The following is a 14,873-nucleotide window of genomic DNA, read 5'->3' as shown; positions in this document are numbered from 1 at the left end:
AATTTCTCAAATTTCCAATTTATCTAATTTTCAATTTTTCAAATTTCCAATTTATCTAATTTTCAATTTCTCAAATTTCCAAATTTCCTAGTTTCCAATTTTCCAAATCCCTAAATTCCCTAGTTTCCAATTTTGCAAATTCCCAAATTCCCTAGTTTCCAATTCTCCAAATCCTTAAATTCCCCAGTTTCCAATTTTGCAAATTCCCAAATTCCTTAGTTCCCAATTTTCCAAATCCCCAAATTCCCTAGTTTCCAATTCTCCAAATCCCCAAATTCCCCAGTTTCCAATTTTGCAAATTCCCAAATTCCCTAGTTCCCAATATCCCAAATCCCCAAATTTCCTAGTTCCCAATTTTCCAAATCCCCAAATTTGCTAGTTTCCAATTTTCCAAATCCCCAAATTCTCTAGTCCTCGATTTCTCGAATTCCCAAATTCTCTAGTCCCCGATTTCTTAAATCCCAAAATTCCTTAGTCCCCGATTTCTCAAATCCCCAATTCCCAAATCCCCAAATCTCCAAATTTCAAAAACCTTGAATTTCTCAAGTTCCTCAATCCTGAAATCCCCAATTTCTCAAATCTCCAAATTCCCATATTCCCAAATCCCCAAATCTCCAAATTTCAAAAACCTTGAATTTCTCATGTTCCTCAATCCTGAAATCCCCAATTTCCCAAATCTCTAAATCTCGAAATCAGCAAACTTGAAATCGCTTAATTTGAAAATTTCAAAATTTGTAAATCTCCTAATTAAATAACATATTACTCAAGTTCACACTGCTCTGTCACCAATTACCGCTCTTACCAAAACACCGTTAAACATCACAAAATCGTCGATAAACGATAATCGCACCTCTAGATGTACTTACGTGGCGGGAGATAGCGCTATAAGGGATTAATAGTAACATAGGCGATAAGCAATACCTACCTGTAAGCAATACTTCGACTGGTTAAACCTTTTTTATTTGTATGTGGTACCGTTATTAGAGTAATAAGATTGTGTCGGCAAGCGTTAATTACGTTCCGGTCTCCCCCTCCGATTAGGGACCCCAGGTGATATATGATTTGGACGGTGATAATAATTGATAAGTACAATTGTAGTGGATTATTGTGCGAATAGATGTTTCTTTTGTTTTATAATTTATGAATGTACAGCGTATATGTTTGTACAGGGATGTTCTTGGATCATTGTTTTGTTGGATCTCAATTTTTATTGTTTCTTGTCCTCTTTTTATTTAGTTCTTTTAATGGTTGCAGTGACCATACTGATCTTTTTTAGACGACATATGCTTTTAGAAAATTATTGTATATTTTTTTTTTATTATTATTCGTGTTTGATTGTATATTACATGTTGATGTTACATGTATTGATGTTGTGTATTATATATTGGTAGCACATGTTATGTGTGAATATTGTATGTTATATATTGATAGTACATGTTACATATCAATATTGTATGTTACATATTGATAGTACATGTTACATATGAATATTGTATGTTACATATTGATATCACATGTTACATATCAGTATTGTACATTACACATTGATATGTGTAATATGTGATTACATATGGATATAACATATTGATATCATATGTTACATATCAATATTGTATATTACATATTGATATCACATGTTACATATCAATATTGTATATCACATATTGATATCACATGTTACATATCAGTATTGTACATTACACATTGATATGTGTAATATGTGATTACATATGGATATAACATATTGATATCATATGTTACATATCAATATTGTATATTACATATTGATAGTACATGTTACATATGAATATTGTATATTACATATTGATATCACATGTTACATATCAGTATTGTACATTACACATTGATATGTGTAATATGTGATTACATATGGATATAACATATTGATATCATATGTTACATATCAATAATGTATATTACATATTGATGTTACATGTTACATACCAATCTTGTATATTACATATTGATATCACATGTTACATATCAGTATTGTACATTACACATTGATATGTGTAATATGTGATTACATATGGATATAACATATTGATATCATATGTTACATATCAATATTGTATATTACATACTGACGTTACATGTTACATACCAATATTGTATATGACATATTGATTTATGTAATATGTAATTACATATGGATATAACATATGCATATCACATGTTGCATACCAATATAATATATTACACATTGATACATGAAACACATAACTACATATGGATACAACATATCCATATCACATATCAACATGTAATATCATTCTAAATAATTGCAAAATTATTTCAATATTTTTATTTCCCTAAACTGAATATTAATTTCAAATCAAATAAAACATTGTCTCGATAAATTTACCTTTATAAAAAGTTTCTGTTGCCGCACTTACCACGTGCATGTAAATATTGATTGAAGTTTATAACCGATTTTAATCCTGCGATAAAAAACGATGGTCACGCTAGTTTGTTATTATTTCTCTTTTATTGGATCTTGATTTAGGAGATAGTTACTATGAACATTGTGTGTGTATATATCACGAGAACATTGTATATGATGAAATTGAAAACGTAGCGGTAACGAATGCGGTATGTTCCTCAATCACTAAACGCACAAAGAATATTTTTTTGGAATTTCGACGCGTCATTGATATTTAACAGCATCAGAAGCGTAGAAAAAAAATGACAAAATGTACCGCTGAATTGTAAGAATATACGATATAAACAATATCAAAAATTCAATCAGTTTTACCCCATTTAACCCTTATTTCCTTCAATACGATTTTGCCGATTCATTTTTCATTAATTTTATTTTATCGCTCCGAATGAAAATTTTATTCTGGCGATTTTCCGAATAGGGGAAAAGGTTTATTAAAGCGGAAGATCGGGAAGTACGGAAGTTCCGATTCATAATTAGGGCAATATCGACTTCGACGTGTGCGCTACGATTTCCTCTCATTATGGCAGTCGTATTCGTACGTAAATTGCTCTAGGAATCGATCCTCCGTTTCTAGAGTAAGCTTTTATCTTTCTAGTAGTACAATTGAATAATTTAAATATTCGATATCGCGTTTTATAATGAGAAGTTCTATTACTCTTCACGGGGAGATCGATTCAACGTTACTGCGAATGAATTTTTACATTTTTAATAATTAAATGAACAATTATTATTATTAATCTAAATATTCTCGACGTTCTAAATTTTTACAATATTACATTTTTAAATTCTTAAATAATTTAATTTCTTTTTCAACTTCTATAATTTAAAATTTTTTAAATAATTTCTCAAATTATTACAACTTTTAAAATCCCTAAAATTCGCTAGCAACTGATTTCGTAAATCTCTGAATTCCCTAGAATCCGACTTCTCGAATTATCAAATCTCTGAGTCTTCAATTTCTCAAAACACAAATTTTCCATTTTCAATTTTACAAATTCCCAAATTCCCTAGAGTGGAATTTTCCAAATCTCCAATTTTCCTAAAGTGGAATTTTCCAAATCTCCAATTTTCCTAAAGTGGAATTTTCCAAATTCCCAAGTTTCTTAGAGTGGAATTTTCCAAATTCCCAAGTTTCCCAAAGTGGAATTTTCCAAATTCCCAAATTCTCTAGAGTGGAATTTTCCAAATTCCCAAATTCCCTAGATTGGAATTTCTCAAATCCCCAAATTCCCTAAATTGGAATTTCTCAAATCCCCGAATTCCCTAAATTGGAATTTTCCAAATTCCCAAATTCCTTAGTTTCCAATTTTCCAAATCCCCAAGTTCCTAGTCTCCAATCTTCCAAATCCCCAAATTCCCTAGTCCCCAATTTCTCAAATCCCCAAATTCCCTAGATTGGAATTTCTCAAATCCCCAAATTCCCTAAATTGGAATTTTCCAAATTCCCAAATTCCTTAGTTTCCAATTTTCCAAATCCCCAAGTTCTTAGTCTCCAATCTTCCAAATCCCCAAATTCCCTAGTCCCCAATTTCTCAAATCCCCAAATTCCCTAGATTGGAATTTCTCAAATCCCCAAATTCCCTAAATTGGAATTTTCCAAATTCCCAAATTCCTTAGTTTCCAATTTTCCAAATCCCCAAGTTCCTAGTCTCCAATCTTCCAAATCCCCAAATTCCCTAGTCCCCAATTTCTCAAATCCCCAAATTCCCTAGATTGGAATTTCTCAAATCCCCAAATTCCCTAGATTGGAATTTCTCAAATCCCCAAATTCCGTAAATTGGAATTTTCCAAATTCCCAAACTCCTTAGTTTCCAATTTTCCAAATCCCCAAGTTCCTAGTCTCCAATCTTCCAAATCCCCAAATTCCCTAGTCGCCAATTTCTCAAATCCCCAAATATCGAAATTCTCAAATTTACAAATTCCAACCCACCTAAATCTAATTTCCAATTTCCAAAAATCGCAAATTCCCCAATTCTCAAGCATTCGCACTTAAAAATTCACCAAACAGAGGAAATCAATAGACGTGAAATTCAATGTACCGAACATTTGAAAAACGTTGCTCGTACACCTAACCAATAGTTTCCTAACCGATATTATTTTCCATGCAGATAAATTTATTCTTCCAGCACAACGATCTAATAAACAATACGATCTGATACACGTTCCAATTTCCAAACGAATCCTAAGAGACCTAGAAATCGTGGTTCTGTTTCTTTTTTTGTAATTGTTGACCTATTTACATGACACCAGCGGTGTGACGTAAACAACAGTTTAAACGCTAAAACAATATGACTCCCTCGGAACAATATAATTATGACTGTGATTAATTAAACATAAAGAAAAGGTGGTTCCCATGGTCGACATTGCGTTGTATCTCACGATGGAAGAAACAACGCGCACCTTCATAGCGTAACTCGGTAACGTCACGCACGCCAGAACCTATAAAATCCACAAAACACGCTTCCGAGTTCCGGTTTCCACGCCGCCAAACTAATTCCATTTTTTCTTTCGCTCTTTCATTCATTTTTTTTCCTCCTTTCTTTCTTTCTTTCATTCTGTTACATTATTCCAGCCGACTCGCTAAGGAGAAAGCCGTGGTTACGGATTAATAACGTAAGATGTATTACTATACTCGACGCAGATAGGATGAATTAGCATTCGAAGACGTAACATTTTACGTTCCTGAGAATTGAGCAGAATTGTTACCGCGTATTACGTAGAAAGTGCTCGTTGGGAAAATTAGATTTTTTCGGTTTCTTTCAAACTGAGAGATAAACCTTTGTTGGGATACGAAACTTCTCTCTTTGACTTTTTTATTAAGTTCTTTATTAAATAAAATACTTTGACCTCCATCTTGTTCATGAAATAAAAATATTCCACTAGTAGGAATTCTTCGAACCTCCATTAAAATATTTCTTGTTCGTTAAAACATAAATTGTGTCATTTATAAATTGCATAATATTTTACTACATAATTTGTCTCTTACTAAATACATTTTTTATTTTTCCATAAGTGACTGAAGGTAATTAAAGTGATCGTTTACCCTGTTGCAACTCTAACCCATTACTTTGCGAGTTCAAGATAGAACTTTCTATTGCAAACCAAAATAGTAAATATTGCATATTGCAGATGTGCATTTATGTTTAAATGCAGTTGCGTGAGACAGAAAGTAAATATAGCAAGTTATTAGCTAAACGTAATTGCAACTACGTGATGCAGATTACCTAGAGAACATTTAAGACTACCTGAAATATCACAACCAGAGTTTAAATTACTATCGAAGTTTTTAAGTAAATTTCGCAAACATAAATAACTCTTCACTTTCTCATCCATTTTTTCCTCCCTTTTCGACTGAAAAGTGAACGTCCCGTCAATTAGTCCGAATATCCTGTTTTTTCAGCGAATATAATATTTCATAAGGATCGTAGAAAATCATCCTCATTATTTTATGATTACGTTCGTAATGGATAATCACGGCGAACGATAGCATCGCCTCTTCAGAAAGTGTGCAGCATGTGTACCGGCAGCACGTGTGTCTGTAATTTCACTTATGTCATAGTTTCTTTGCCGGTACCACGCGAGAAAACCGGAGGACAATCAACGTTTCTCTGGCGATGGTATGAAAGAGAGGTAGTTGGAGGTGGCATGTGTGAAGAGAGGCAAATGTCCTGTGGGGTCGTAGGTAACCCAACAGACTCGATGTTCTACCGGCGAAAGTGGCCCTCGTCTTCCGGATCAACGGCCGTTCAATAAATCGTACGAGTCGCTTTTCGCTTCCGTCTAGCAAATGATGACACTGCTACAAGCGCGTTAAATTCATTTAATCTACCGTGACCAAAATATAGTTCTTTATATTCTTTGCCTCATAGTTCTGAGGCTTTTTCACTCTATTTTATAAAGTCATTGCATTTTATTTTGATTATTGCTGTTAATTATTTTAGTAATATTTATTGTGCTTATTTTAATAATATTAATTATATTTATTATATTTGTGTTCGTAGTAGTAATATTATTTATTATATTTCTGTTAATAATGTTAATAATATTTATAATATTTATAATATTGTTTGATATGTTAATAATTGCTGTTAATAATAGAAGAAGCTTGTGATGACTAAAATAATTCTGACACCATTTTGAACATCATTCAGAAATTCAATAATATTTATAATATTTATAATATAACAATATATATAATATTGTTTAATATTTTAATAATTACTGTTAATAACAGAAGAAGCTTATGATGACTTAAATAATTTTGACACCATTTTGAACGTCATTCAGATATTCAATAATATTTATAATATTGTTATAATATAACAATATTTACAATATATATAATATTGTTTAATATGTTAATAATTACTGTTAATAACAGAAGAAGCTTGTGATGACTAAAATAATTCTGACACCATTTTGAACGTCATTCAGAAATTCAACAATATTTATAATATTTATAATATTTATAATATAACAATATATATAATATTGTTTAATATGTTAACAATTACTATTAATAATAGAAGAAGCTTATGATGACTTAAATAATTCTGACACCATTTTGAACATCATTCAGAAATTCAACAATATTTATAATACTGTTATAATATAACAATATTTACAATATTTATAATATTGTTTAATATGTTAATAATTACTGTTAATAACAGCAGAAGCTTGTGATGACTTAAATAATTATGACACCATTTTGAACGTCAGTCAGAAATTCAACAATATTTATAATATTTATAATATTTATAATATAACAATATATATAATATTGTTTAATATGTTAACAATTACTATTAATAATAGAAGAAGCTTATGATGACTTAAATAATTCTGACACCATTTTGAACATCATTCAGAAATTCAACAATATTTATAATACTGTTATAATATAACAATATTTACAATATTTATAATATTGTTTAATATGTTAATAATTACTGTTAATAACAGCAGAAGCTTGTGATGACTTAAATAATTATGACACCATTTTGAACGTCAGTCAGAAATTCAACAATATTTATAATATTTATAATATTTATAATATAACAATATATATAATATTGTTTAATATGTTAACAATTACTATTAATAATAGAAGAAGCTTATGATGACTTAAATAATTCTGACACCATTTTGAACATCATTCAGAAATTCAACAATATTTATAATACTGTTATAATATAACAATATTTACAATATTTATAATATTGTTTAATATGTTAATAATTACTGTTAATAACAGCAGAAGCTTGTGATGACTTAAATAATTATGACACCATTTTGAACGTCAGTCAGAAATTCAAGTAAAATATCTTTGAATGTGCTATTTAAGCTTTAATTAAATATTTTAGCTCGAGGCTGTTTTAACTTAAATATCCTATTTTAGTCAACATAAGTTTCTTAATAGGTCGAAGCTGGGATTTCATAAATTCTGGCCTGGGCTTTAACTTGTCATAACGTAATTGAACTTCGTAAATCCTATCCTAAAATTTCACTGCTCCGGAACTTACGATTGATAGGTGCAAACTAAATTATACGTATAACGATTCGAAACTCCGTATGTTTGGTATACTGAACTCTACTGTTAGAACAGATTAATTAAATAAAATTTAATTGAACATACATTTACAAATTCTTAAATTAAGAATTTTTCCAATGTCTCCATTCACAAAATTTTAAACTGAAAATTTGTTATGACAAGGTTCTTAATAATTAATTTGTTGAAACGTATGAAATGAACAATATTTCAGTCAAGTTTCATTAACTCCATTCTTTAATATATTAATAAATGCATTTCTGAAGAGAACTCGAGAACGGTCGACGTTGAAATAACCGCGACATTTACAGTTGTTATTTCAAGCTCCATTTACAAACGATTTGTTCTCCTTTAAATTTGAAGAGTACTCGAAAAATGGCCGACGCAAACGTAAATACACTTGTATTTTATTCAAAAACCTTCTTTCAGAATTTTGCATCTCATACTGGTTTAACGATAGCGATAATATTTAGCGAACGTGCTTATATCTATCTTCTAAAAGCAATCTGAAACTTTATTACTACAAAGTACTAGAATCTGATTTGGCAAATTACCAAATTCCCTAGAGTGGAATTTTTCAAATCCCCAAATTCCTTAGATTGGAATTTTCCAAATCCCCAAATTATCCTAGTTCCCAATTTTCCAAATCCCCAAATTCTCTTGTTTCCAATTTTCCAAATCCTCAAATTTCCTAAAGTGGAATTTCTCAAATCCCCAAATTCCCTACTTCCCAATTTCCCAAATCCCCAAATTACCTAGTTCCCAATTTCTCAAATCCCCAAATTACCTAGTTCCCAATTTCCCAAATCCCCAAATTACCTAGTTCCCAATTTCTCAAATTTCCAAATTCCCTAGTTCCCAATTTTCCAAATACCCAAATTCCCTAGAATGGAATTTCTCAAATCCCCAAATTACCTACTTCCCAATTTCCCAAATCTCCAAATTCCGTAGAATGGAATTTTCGAAATCCCCAAATTCCCGAGAGTGGAATTTCTCAAATTCCCAAATTCCCTAATTTCCAATTTCCCAAATCCCGAAATTCGTTAGAGTGGAATTTTTCAAATCCCCAAATTCCCTAGAGTGGAATTTTCCAAATCCCCAAATTCCCTAGAGTGGAATTTTCCAAATCCCCAAATTCCCTAGAGTGGAATTTTCCAAATCCCCAAATTTCCAAAAGTGGAATTTCTCAAATCCCCAAATTCCCTAGTTCCCAATTTCCCAAATCTCCAAATTCCCTAGAGTGGAATTTTCCAAATCCTGGAATTCCCTATCCCCCAACTTCTCAAATCCCTAAAAAATAGCGTTGCGAAATAATTAAAAATAGTAGAAATTCGGTGGGCAATCTTCGATTGCCAGGAGAAACGCATCTTCGTGTTGCGGAAGGCCCGCAATTCGTCTCGACATGACTCAATATCGGTTGCTAGTCGGTTCGCCGCTTTCTAAGATCTCTTGCCACGAGGACGGCAATCAGATTCCGTTCTGAGATATCTGACGATCTTCCTCGACGGTGAAGGCGTCGGTGAGTGGCCCCAAATGACCTTTCTTCTGCCAGTTGGGATCGTTAAACGCGGGCGGATTCTCCTTCGTGGTTTAGGGTCATCGTCGGACACGATAACGGAGATATGAACCGCGGTAGGAGGCTTATGTACTTCCGCTTCTCTCGGTGCGAGCTTGCCTTCCCGTCCTGTCGCCATCGCTGCGACCGAAAGTCGCTCGTATGTGTACCAACTATATATTCGTGAACAGGATGTTTCATAAGGCGCTGCTCTATTACGATCCCGCGTTGAACATTTCCTGAATTGAAAGAGCCGGTCGCCTCTTCGACCGTTCTCATGTCGTTCATTTTTTGACGAGAACGATTTGATACTTGGTAGCGATCAAAATCGTGGGCTCATCGAACGTGGCGCGTGAGAACGAGCGAAATTTTGCGCTCGTCGAGATTTCAAGAGTTGAATTTTGAAAATTTAGAAATTGAGAAATTGGATAATTGAAGAATTGAAGAATTGAAAAGTGGAAGAATTGGAAAATTGAAAAATTGAAAAATTGGAACCTTAAGAAATTGGAAAAATAAAAAATTGAAACCTTGAGAAATTGGAAAAATAAAAAATTGAAACTTTGAGAGATTGGAAAAATGAAAAATTGAATCCTTGAAAAATTGGAAAATTGAAAAATTGAAACCTTGAGAGATTGGAAAAATAAAAAATTGAAACCTTGAGAAAGTGGAAAAATAAAAAATTGAAACTTTGAGAGATTGGAAAAATAAAAAATTGAAACCTTGAGAGATTGGAAAAATAAAAAATTGAAACCTTGAAAAATTAGAAAATTGAAAAATTGAAACCTTGAGAGATTGGAAAAATAAAAAATTGAAACCTTGAGAAATTGGAAAAATAAAAAATAGAAACCTTGAAAAATTGAAAAATGAAAAAAATGAAAAAATGAGAAATTAAGAAATTGGAAATTTGAGTACTTGAGGAAATAAAAAATAATTAAAGCCACCTTCCAGTTCATTCATAAATAAAATGCAATTGTTCAGACGTAATTAATTAATATATACTGTTATCACGATAAACGTGTAAAATTTTACTGATGAACTTCCTCTGTATTGACGAAGTCTCGCATCACCGGAAGAATCAACACTTATCAAGATAAATCAGACAAGAACAAAAAAAGATGAAGACACGAAGAAAATGATTCAGTATGAAAGGATTATAGCACCAAAACTCAGTCACGAAGGGAACAACCAGTTACTAGAACTCTCCCATAATGAATACAATGCTTTACGTAAGATGCTAGCTACGCATACATGGGAAAATCTTCAAAAAACACGTTTCTTTAACGAACTTCTTCATAACCTAAAACAAACTGCAGAAAATATTAGAACTTTTAGAGAAAAAGTGTCCTGTTGAAGTTTTTCATATTTTTTGTTTATTTAAATGGTTTTCATTTAAAGGACTGCCATTTTGGAGGCCTTGAAGAGAAATAAATAAACTTGAGAAATAAATAAAATACATAAAATAAAGTACGTGAAATAAAGTACATAAAATAAAATTACATAAAATAATATACATAAAATAAAATACATAAATAAAATAAATAAAATTGTAGACATTTAATGAATAGTTTGTCTGTCATTTAGAGTAGTCACGTGGTAAAAATGAAGACAAAATGGCGGCGTAGTATTAAGGTTACAGAATCAGATGTCCCACATCCTAAATTCCATTGCATTTTTACAGACAACAAGTAACTGTCATACAATTTTCTGTTTATAAAAATAAAATTGAAGAGTGAATAAAATGAATAAAACCAACAAAGTTAATATAATCAATAAAACCAATAAAATTAGTATAACTAACAAAACCAGTAAATACAGCAAGAAAGAAGCAAGATGGTAAACAACACAGAGGAATAAATAGAAAGGCGAACTTCTCGTTTTACACCATAACAAAGTGCTTCGAAAAATGTCACGGCTGATTCACATAATTAACTTCGCCATTATTCGCCTCGACGAAGCCGAACGATAGGAAGAGAAGATCTGTTTGTTTCAATTTCACAAATGGTTCGGAACAATGGATCTAACTTCCGAATCGTTGCAAGCTCAATGACCAATACTCTTAAACTATTAACAATTTAAGATTTGTAATAAATCCATTACAAAGTGATCGATGATTTCAATGCATCAATCTAAAAATTGTGTAACTGCCTCTAAATTCGAACCGGTAATTCCTCGTGCAAGTTCGTTGCGAGACGATCATTAAATGATTTCGACATCTTGATAAGATAATCGAGCACAGGCTCGGAACTGACGTTGAGACAGTTCTGTTACAAGTTTTTTAGCGCAAGATTAATAGTCCTGCGACTTGGGTATTATAGACAGGATGACGGAGAGAAATAGCTTACTATAAAATATCGAATTCAATTCATTTATCTATGATTTCTTGCAAAACTGGAGCACTATGTTCTTCTCAGGCATTCTTCTCGTTGTTAGATCCATAAAAATGTATTTAGTATGACAGAATACATTTTTAATAAATTTACAAAATACTTTTGTACTTCACTAGTCGGAATATGCAGAACAAATTTAAGTATGTAGAATGAGTTATTAAATTAAATTTGAAGAATTTAACCCTTTGTACTATTATGTATTTCCTAGGTGCGTCAACACTGCTATATTAAAACAAAGAAGCTGAAATGTTACGTATTTAGAAAATAATTAAAAAAAATTGTCCTACTCAACATTCTAATATCAATAAAAAATATAAACGTTAATATAGATACTTATTAATTATTTTTCTCTTGGGTGTACAATTAAGTTTCATAAACAAAAATTGCAGTTCTGATCTTCCTCATCCTCACGAATTCAACGAAACGACACGTAGCGTCACGTTAGGCTAACAATCCAATGAATCGAGTTGCCTGATATTATCGCGAATGCAAGCTGCGTGTTACGAGAAACAGATTACTTTTCCCGATGAAATTCAATCGAGAAAGTAGCACCGACAAGATCGTGCATTGCTCACAAGGATGAAGCTGTCTAGTTCCATTAAGTTCTAAAATCCAACGATGCATATCGAAGCACGGGTTAAAATTCTTGAACTATTCAAATACTTCTGATAATTCTAATTTTTTAATATGTTAACCCCTTGCATTACTTTGATGTGTCTCGTGCTGACGCACCTGTGTGCGTCACTTAGTTTTATAGCTGTGAGCAATTTTAGTCGAATTAATTTGCTTTAATCTGGAATTCAAGTCTAATAATATTTGCATAGTTGATTGATAACAAATTTCTAAATTCCACTTCAGTCTTCAAAGTTTTAATTTTCCAAACTTTCAGACCCCACAATCTTTAAACCCCAACTCCTAAATTTCCAAATTCTCATCTTCCAAATCCCCAAACCTTCAACTTCCAAATTTCTCAAATTCTCAAACCTTCAACTTCCAACCCCCCGAATTTTCATCTTCCAAATTCCCAAACCCTCAACTTCCAAATTTCCAAATTCTCAAACCTTCAACTTCCAACCCCCCGAATTTTCATTTTCCAAATTCCCAAACTTTCAACTTCCAAATTTCCAAATTCTCATCTCCCAAATCCTCAAACCTTCAACTTCCAACCCCCCAAATCATCTCCCAAATCCCCAAACCTTCAACTTCCAAATCCACGACCCCTCACTATATCGACGTCCTCCACATCAATCATCTCCCTAACGAAATAATCCTCGTCACCTCGCGAAACAATGAGCTAAAAATAATTAGCAGGTCTAACGTAATCCGTTGTCGCATCAGTTTCTTTCCGTTGGTTGTTAAATTTTCTCGATTATCCGGCAGATTCTCCGACTTTCGTATCCTTCGGTAACTAAGGACGATACCCGGTCGGTTGTTCGGTGTCGTTCGAGAAACTAGAAGGTTACCGGTTACTCCTGAAATAATTGCCTCCTTTGAATTAGCATTACAAAAGAGGAAGGCGGTACGTATGCGAGTACGCGCTCGTTAAGACGCCAAGTTTTGTTTCACTATCTGCCGGCTATTGTTTCAACATCGCCTATCCGCCTGGGCCCGGAGCTTCCCTTCTCCTTAGACTCGGCAAAACCTTCGGGACCGATTACTGGAAATTCGGAATAACCCCTCTAATATAAGCATTGCTGAAATTGCGGTAATTAGAGACGTAATTGTTGCGAGACCGTGGACTCGATGTATAATGAGATGAACATTCGCGGTGGAAAGCTTTGCGGAATCTAACCTCAAACGTTACTGGTATAATAATCTACTTTTGTAATAGAGTATAATAGTATCTACTTGTATAATAGTGTAAAACTTTGCATTAAATATGAGCATCTTTTATCTGTATGAATTGTTTTTTGATGAAAGTGCAGTTCATGTTTAGAGGGTGCTCTTCGGCCGCCATTTTGGATTTAATATGTACTCTTCCTTGAGAACAATTTTTGAGCAAGTTGTATTACTTGTGTGATATTTAGAATGCATTGGATATATCTTTCGTTGGAGATATTTTTAAATATTTTGTAAAACTGTAATTGTACAAAATCTTATATAAAACTAATTATACAGGGTCTTCGGCCGCCATTTTGAATTCAATATGTACTCCTCCTTGAGAACAATTTTTGAGCAAGTTGTATTACTTGTGTGATATTTAGAATGCATTGGATATATATCTTTCGTTGCAGATATTTTTAAATATTTTGTAAAACTGTAATTGTACAAAATCTTATATAAAACTAATTATACAGGGTCTTCGGCCGCCATTTTGAATTCAATGTGTACTCCTTCGGAATTAAAGTGATCAGCTATTGAACTGTATGATCATTTATACTCCTTATATTTAATGCTTCTTAATAAATAAAATTAGATCAATTATTTCATTGTTGTAACTGTAAAATAAGAATTATTAAAAATGAAAAGAAAATTAGTTTTCATACGTCGTTTAGTACAGCATTGTTTGCACTAATAAAAGTGCAGGCACATGAAATTAACTATACGAGCTGTGTTAAGTTTTATAAGAAAACGTTATATTTAATTAATGTATACTAGTGAATTAAATGGAATATATATCTTAGGACAAATGAACAACAAAGTATCACGCTTGTTCAGTTAACAGAACATTACTCGTTGGTTTCATTAAAATAAAATCCGATTAAAACAAACGGTTGCGAATAAATCTGTACTAATCTCATCGATCATTTTTATTCGAATTAAAGCAAACAACGTTGGATCGTTATCCGTTGCAAAGCATAAAAATCCGAGCTGAAAGGAAATTCAACCCCTGGAACAATCGTACATTTGTCACCCCGCTGCGTCGAATAAAGGCGTTCGTTATCCGAGAGAACAATTGTCTACCGCTTTGTTCAC

General features: G+C 32.3%; 1 protein-coding gene across 6 annotated transcripts in view; it reads left to right on the top strand.

The window, feature by feature from the left end:
- The window catches only part of thw (chitin-binding domain protein thawb), a 32,654-nt gene that overhangs the window by 6,578 nt on the left and 11,203 nt on the right, over positions 1 to 14,873 (top strand). The gene's annotated exons all lie outside the window — the stretch shown is intronic.

This window comes from Megachile rotundata, chromosome 9 (genome assembly GCF_050947335.1).
Source record: "Megachile rotundata isolate GNS110a chromosome 9, iyMegRotu1, whole genome shotgun sequence".
NCBI lineage: Eukaryota > Metazoa > Arthropoda > Insecta > Hymenoptera > Megachilidae > Megachile > Megachile rotundata.
Note: the sequence above shows the minus strand (reverse complement) of the source record. Positions and strands in the feature narration are given on the sequence as shown.